The 8247-nt window shown below is 36.0% G+C and overlaps 1 pseudogene; it reads left to right on the top strand.

Annotated features, from left to right (window-relative positions):
* Positions 1–930, top strand: LOC103582254 (annotated as a pseudogene).
* The last annotated feature ends 7317 nt before the right edge of the window (positions 931–8247 follow it).

The following is an 8247-nucleotide window of genomic DNA, read 5'->3' on the forward strand; positions in this document are numbered from 1 at the left end:
ATGGAAAACCAGAGAAATATCTCCGAATTCATTCTTCTAGGACTTTCTGATGATTGGAACACACAAATATTTTGCTTTGTGCTCTTCTTATTCTGTTATGTTGCCCTGCTGGTAGGAAACCTTCTCATCCCTGTCTCCATTCTGTGCAGCCCTCTCTTTTATCAACCGATGTACTATTTCCTCAGCCACTTGTCCTCTATAGACATCTGCTATAACTCTAGTGTTATACCTAAACTGATTGGTGGCCTGCTAGTGGGGGAAAAAAAAACATTTCCTATGGCAATTGCATGCTACAGTTCTTTACCATGTACTTCTTTAGCAGTACTGAGGTCTTCATTCTTACTGCCATGGCCTTTGATTGCTATGTTGCCATCTGCAAACTTCTCCACTACATGATTGTCATGAACAGGACAAAATGCAGTCTCTTAGTCCAGGCTGCTTGGGCTGGTGGAACTGTCCATTCCTTTTTTCAATTATGTATGACACTCCAGTTGCCCTTCTGTGGTCCTAATGAAATTGATCACTACTTTTGTGATATCTTTCCTTTGTTAAAAGTTCTTGTACAGACACCTACATCATTGGTGTCCTTGTAGTTGCCAATTCTGGTGTACTTGTCTCAGTTACTTTGTTGTCTTATTTGTTTCTTATGTCATTATATTATTCATTTTTAGAAATCAATCAGCTGAGGGAAGACATAAAGCCCTCTCTACCTGTGGGTCTCACATCATTGTGGTCATCTTATTTTTTGGACCTGCAATATTTGGATACTTTAGACCTCCTACCACTTTCCCTGGGGATAAAGTAGTCACACTATTTTTTACCTTCATTGCTCCTATGTTTAATCCCTTGATCTACACACTGAAAAATACAGAGATGAAAAATGCCATGAGAAAAACTTGGTATCAAACTTCATTTTTGAAAGAAGTATAAAGTTAATTTGGAGATGACTATTGGCTAAGCAACTTTATAAAGGTAAGGGCTAGATGTGAAGAAAAAAGCTAGAAAACATGTGATGGATTTTATTATCTCCAATGGAATGAATGAGAGAAATGGGACTTTGACATTTAAAGTAGTAAGTAATCAAGTACTCATTCTAACACTCCAAACGGAGTTGGAAACTTAGTGAATTTTGTAAGTATTGAGGTGGTGTAAGTAGAGGAACCTGCATACAAATTGGGTGGATCAAAGCAAATAAGGAAATATACATTCATCAGTGAATTATAATTAAAACATATTTTAATGTTAACTTTATTAAAATCTTTGGGTTTAGGGACCAAACCTCAAAGCAGTGCATGCCCTGTGGTAGTAGAGAAGTTGAAATCTAAAATTGAAATAATGTTTTAAAATTTCGAGAAGTTGAAATCTAAAATTGGTAGTAGAGAAGTTGAAATCTAAAATTGAAAAAATGTTTTAAAATTTCTGATAGAATATTCACATATGCATCCTCTAGAGGCATTCTACAATTGTAAATCAAAACAATCAGTTTTGTAGAATTTGATTTATAGTGGTTCTTGAGGTCAACACTTCTGATTTCCCATTGAAAAAAATAAGAATAACTGAGAAGAGAGAGCAAGAATTAATAATTCAGAATACTGAAAACATACTAGTATTCTACCCATTGGACAGAACTTAAAAATGTTTCCCATAAAACTTAAGGAACTGAATAGAAAATGTAAGTGTTCTCCAGCTCCCCCTACCTAAAATTGATAAGTAAATGACTAGTCATTGGATCCAGAACTAAAGACCTTTCCTGCTAAAGTGAGAAATAAAACATAGCAACAACAAAAAAACCCTCCAAAATCCCACAACATGATGTTGTCTAAAAATATACAGATAAACAAACCAACAAGCAAAACATATTGTGGTTGCACAAGAATGTTTCAGACATTTTATTTATAATTTGCAAAACTTGGGAGCACCCTCAGTAGGTAAATTGAATAAATAAACTCTAGTTCATCCAAACAATAGAATATTATTCAGCACTAAAAATGAATGAGCTATTAAGCAATTTAAACACACAAAACTTACCTCCATATTACTAAATAAAAAGATCTGCTCTAAAAAGTACACATAGATACTATATAATTCCAACTACATGAGATTCTGATAAAAGCAATACTATGGAGACAGTACAAAGATCAGTGATTGCCATGGAGAGGGGGAAGGGATGAATGTAGAGGTAGAGTACAGATGATTTTAAGGACATCGAACTGTTCAGAATGATACTACAATGGTAGATACGTGTTATTATACATTTGCCAAAACCTCAGAGAATGTATAACACCAAGATTGAAGCCTCTTCTAAACTATACACTGTGGGTGATAATGAGTCAATGTAGGTTCACTGATTGTAAAAAAAATGTACCACTGTGGCGCAGGAGATTGATCATGAGGAGGTTGTGTGTTTGTGGAGTTGGGGTATACGGGAACTCTGCATTTTTGATCAATTTTGGTGTGAATCTAAAAATGTCCTCAAATTATGTTTGTTCATTAGAAAAATAAATTGTAGTGATAAATAAAGCAAATCATGTTATAACTATAAAAGAAGAAACTTTTGAGAAATTTCCTTGAGAAACCAAAAACGAAAAAAAAAAGTATGAAATTCCTGTTCTGCATGTTTGATAATGTCAAAAATGATCTCTTAAGAGCAAATATAATGGTGAAGGGATTGGGTAATAAGATAATATGAAAAGGAAGATAATTAAAATACCAAAAGACTTTTAGAATATGCAAATACAATGCGAGTGTTGCAATGATTCTGGAGGATCAAAAGAAGGATAAAAGAAGGGTAAAGAGCAGAAAAAAATATAAGAGAGATTAAAAATTAGTAGAGCTTTTACATCAGGTAAGAAGGGAGCAAGTGGTGGATTAACAAGAACAAAAGTAAAGGTAGTTGGGAAGGATAAGTACTGTTCTAGTCAGCTGAGAGTTTATAATACTATATTGTATGTTTCTAAATAGCTAGAAAAGCAGATCTTAACCATACTTACCACAAAGAAAAGATAAATGATTAGGGGATAAATATGCTGTTTATCATAGATGAATCATTGCACAATATATGCACGTACTGAAACAACACATGATACCCCACAAATATGTACAATTAAATTTTAAAATGAAATAAAATTTTAAAAAGATAAAAATAAAATGTATAAAGTTTATTTTTCAACATAAGCTTTATCAAGTTCATGACACCTTTTTAAGCAATGATACCAACCATTTAGTCCATCCCTGAAGATCTAGAGTCCTGGGAATTTAACCATGTCCATGCAGTCTTTTTTACATTACTAAATGAAGAAAATGGGTGTCCTGTATAGATTTTTTAAGATTAGGAAACAAAAAGAAGTCAGAAGCAGCCAAATCATGCATGTAAGATGGATGCTTAATGATGTTCCATCGTTGCTCTCACAAAATTGCCCTTCTTTGATATGAGGAATGAGTAGGGGCTTGTTGTGGTGGAAACACTCTGGTGAAGCTTTCTCAGGCATTTTCCTGCTAAAGACTTTGGACCTTCACATTTCAGTTCAACTCATACATTAGAGCTGCAGTGATTGGAATAGGCTCTCCCATGCACATGCTCCTATGGAGATGTGGGGATGTGACATGCTGGGTGTGTCGTGTTGGCTGGAAATTTAAGCCCTTGAGTTAGAAAGACCTATTGGCAATAGTCTTGCTGTGTAACTTTGAACATAATCTGCATGAAGTTCCTAGTTTAATTTGTAGTAAATATATATCTTATATGTGGTGGTAGTAGTTGCTGTTGTCATTAGCTTTTTAGATAATTTAAGAACCTTGTCCAGAGAAGTTAAGGAGATTGGCTAGTAGGAGGTTGTGTCCAGGCTCTCTGACTCTAGCTGTCCAATTTTTAAACACCCTGCTGCTTTACCTGTCCATTAGCAGCAGGGGCAGTTCTGTTCTTAATAGTAACTTTGTAAAAGAAGTGCAGGTATTTGTTTCTCTCCCAACCTGGAGCCACCTACTGATGAGGACAGTGGGATGGAGATATTATTGATTTTTTCTGTGAAGGTGACTATGTGCTTGACTCGAATTTCTTTCCAGAACAGCAAGGCTGTGTCCTCACTTCACTTTTTCCTCAGCAGAAATGAAGAAGTTTGGAAGATCCTGGTTTGCTATTTCCATGGGCCTCGCTCCGTTCTTGAATATCTTCAAGCTCTGCCAGTGGTACCACACCTTTGGGTGTGCAAGTTCTTCTGATTGGTTTCCCAAGCTCTGTTGGCATTGTGTGTCCCCCCAATTCTTTTTCTTTAACATTTTTCTTTTGCTAGAATTTAGTTCTACTCCCCCCACATTGTATATTCTATGATAAATTTATAAGATAATATGTGTATAATGATTTCACTACACAACAATTACACATAGTATATAAGATGGGCAGGACACAATATCACTTAAACATTTATTTCTTTTCAGCTGCAAAAGATTTCTTAGGGTATAAAGAGTTTCTTGGGCCTCCTTTTTGCTTAGAATTAATTACTTCTAAGATGCTGCTTGGGTCCTGTGCAAATATGCTTTTCTCAGGCTTTCCCTTCTCCACCCGAATAAACAAGCTATAATTGAGTTCAGCTCTGAATTGCACATGAGAGGTTTCACACGAGAACCTTTATGCCCTTTGAAAGTAGGCTTCTGACATGTTATGCTCTCCAGAATGCCACCTTGTCCAGTTTGCTTAGGTCCTTGCCTTGCTCCATGTGCCTTACCCAAGCAGGCAATTACTTGTACAAAGACCGGCCTTAGAATTTTTGGTTTCTGAACCAGAAATGGTCATATAATGTCACTTTTGGTATGAGAATAATTATTTCTCCCTTCTTGAGCTAAATTTGCTTATCTGCTCTTTGAAGTTTATTACAAATGAACTCTGTCATGGCAGTTGTGTGAACCATATAGTCAGATAACATTTTGTTCCTGCTCAGACCAGGTGTGATTCTGTATTTAATGCAATTGATTTCAAATTTTGAAAAACCCTGTGCCATAGAAAGGGTAAATGTTAATTATTTTTATTATTTCAAAATAATTATTTCAATCATATTTATTAAGTTATATATTTATTATTTATTTACTTAGTACCAATTTAAAAAAATTATTTAGTTGTTTTAGTTAAGTGAAAGTGAAGAGAGCTGACCAATTAGCTCAGCTGATTTGAGTGAGGTGCTGATAACACCAAGGTCCAGGGTTCAATCCCTGTACCAGCCAGCTGCCAAAAAAAAAAAAAAAAGAAAGAAAGAAAGAAAAGAGAGAAAGAGTAAGTAAAGAAACTTAGCTACAGTCATAGCAAGAGATGCCTTTTTCCTAAGCTCACTTTTGCATCTCATAAGTAAGGTGACTTTTACAACTTTGTTGATGACTTGAACAAATGTAAATACTCATACAATTCACTTTGACTATAGAAAGTAACCTGATTAGCATGACAAATTATATGTTTAGTCTACCTATACAAGATTTAGAATTAATTACATTAAAATATAGGAAGAAAGCTGATTAAATAAATGAGCTTATTTCTACATTGCTCACTCCAATTCACACCATGCTTAGTCAATAATTCTCATGCTGATGTGTCATTTATTTCAACCAAGCCTGTTAAACCTTAACTGCATTAGACCATGGAAAATACCAAGAACATCTCTGACTTTATACTGTTGGGACTTTCACAGAATAAGAACATTAAAAATGTGTTCTTTCTATTACTCTTATTGTGTTACATAGCTATTTGAATGGGAAACATACTCATAATGATTTCAATCACATGCACTCAGCTAATTGACAAACCCATGTATTTCTTTCTTAACCACCTGGCTCTCTCAAACCTGTGCTGTACCTCAACAGTGACACCCAATTTAGTCACCAATTAGTTGGCAGAAAGTAGCACAATTTCATACATAGCTTCTTGCCTTGCACTTCTTTGGGGGGATGGATGTCTTTCTCCTTGCAGGGATGGCCTATGACTGCTGTGTGGCCATCTGCAAGCCCCTGCACTGCACAGTTATTATGAGCAGGCAAGGGTGTAATGCTGTGGTCACAGCTTGCTGTGCTGGGGCATTTCTGCATTCCTTTGTCCTGTGCCTCAACACTATCAATTTACCCTTCTGTGTGCTCCATTCGAAATTTAGAATCAACCCTGCAGAGAGCCACAGTGAAGCTCTTTCCACATAACAGTGGTGCAAAACACATAGTTGGGTGAGTGAATCCAAACTCTCCAAAGATGCTCTTAATCAAATAAATCCCATCAAAGAATTGCTCACATATTTTTCTACTCACATATTTTTCAGAAGGGTCTCTGAAGCCTATCAAAATATCTTTACTCAAATATGAGGAATGTTTTCTTCTTAGTATCCTTCAAACTGAGTTAATTTTTGAAGGTTTGGTCAATAAATAATTCTCTCACATTGTGACATTGTGCTAAATCATTAGTTAAATACGTCATTTGGTTAAACTTTTTTTACACTTGGAATTTGATTTTTAAATTTGCATTTGGGCTTCATTAATATATATTTCAACATAATTCTTGTTGATATTCCATTCTCTCTCTTCTTTCCTTTCACTCTATTCTTAATAAAGAATATGTGTACTAACAGATTCCATGGTGACTTACTTCTCAGAGCAACATGGTAACATGGTGATTTTCTGCCAGTATGTGTGTTCTCTTCAGTAGGTACAATAATAGTAGTTCATAAACACAGAAAGACCCCCTGATTATTAGGTCAAAAATCTAAATCTATAGGATAAAAGACCAGGTAATTAGTTTCTGAATAGAGTTTACATATGAGGTAGTATTTTCCAATAACTGGTTTTTACTGACGTTGTTGCCTTCTACACTTTGAGGTCAAGTCATGAGGGCTGGTTTGTCTTCTCCAGATTTAGCCTTCTGTGCCTGCTGGTTGCTCTTCCTCCAAGATCTTTCAGTGCATTAAAAGTTCTTGGCCTGCCCTTGAGAAAATAAAATTCTACACTACCTCTTAGGCCAGAACTTAACAAACTCTACTTTTCCTGAGAGGGATTGAAGGTATTGTTTTCATATCCAAAGTGCACTCTTTATTCTTCCTTAGTGGGCTTGTCATACCCAGTTAAGTGAAATTTACCTTTAAATGAGGTACTTCTGACATAGTTAAAGATACAAGCTTAGTTTATCCAATTATGTCCTGGCTGGAAATGTGGCCAACTAATATTAAACCTAGGCAAATGACTATTTGCCATCTAAAATAAATGAACACATCATACTATCTACAGAGACAAGATAGACTCAACAATTGATGCTGTCTTCAAATATGTTTTTGTTGTTTATATTTGTAGTTGGAATGGAAAGTTTAACCCAAAGTCTCTATGAAAGGATAGTTGTAATATTTTAAAAACTCGACCCATTATAAAATACTTCTTCTAACTCCTAAAATTCTAAGAATGTTCCTAACTTCCCCCTAATGATTTATATCTTGGCCTGCATTTCCTAGAGAGCAGAGTCTGAGGCAAAAAATATGTTCTAACACAATTTATTCAGAAATTCCAGGGAAATGGGAGTGAGGAAAAATAGAAGGGAAGCAGAGATGGAAGGAGATCCAGTACAAAGGAAGGTGTTAGAGCTCCAGCTTCAGCTTCACATCAACACAGCTTCTTGACTGTGACTCAGGAGGAATGTTTAGAAAGGCAGGTATGAAAATATCGCACATTGAAACCCATCTGTGGAAAGCTTAAAATGAAAGAGGATTTATCTGCATGGGTCTCTCCTGCCTCTTGATTTTCCTTGCTCAATATTCACTCCACGGGGATAACTCCACCTCCTTCAGGTTTGCATCATTTGGTCTTTGCAAGGATTCTGGGCTGATTATTAGGCCTTACATTCAGCTTAACATAAGCACAGCCACGTTGACCATTCCCTCATCCTGTCCTTCTACTCCTCCCTTTCCCTCAACGCTGGTACATTACGATAACAACATAGGGTACAAAACAGGATCTTGTAAAAAACAAACAAACAAACCCTAGAAAGCCATTAGTGCTCAGAACAGCTGCCCAACCCCTTCTCAGAACTTAGGCTTTTCCCTATAACTCCCTCCTTCCCAAATTCAAACTAGTCTGTACAGGAGCGGAACACTGATCTTTCAGTTTCCCCTCCAGGTTTGCTGGAGTAAACTCCCTTGCTTAATAACATTTGGCTCAGAGACCTTTAGTCTGTGTTTCTCACTGACCTAACCCTGGTGACCCCAAATTCCACAGCTACATGTTTTGTCCAAGTTTATAAGT

Source organism: Galeopterus variegatus, unplaced genomic scaffold, assembly GCF_000696425.1.
Source record: "Galeopterus variegatus unplaced genomic scaffold, G_variegatus-3.0.2 Scaffold15407, whole genome shotgun sequence".
Classification (NCBI taxonomy): domain Eukaryota; kingdom Metazoa; phylum Chordata; class Mammalia; order Dermoptera; family Cynocephalidae; genus Galeopterus; species Galeopterus variegatus.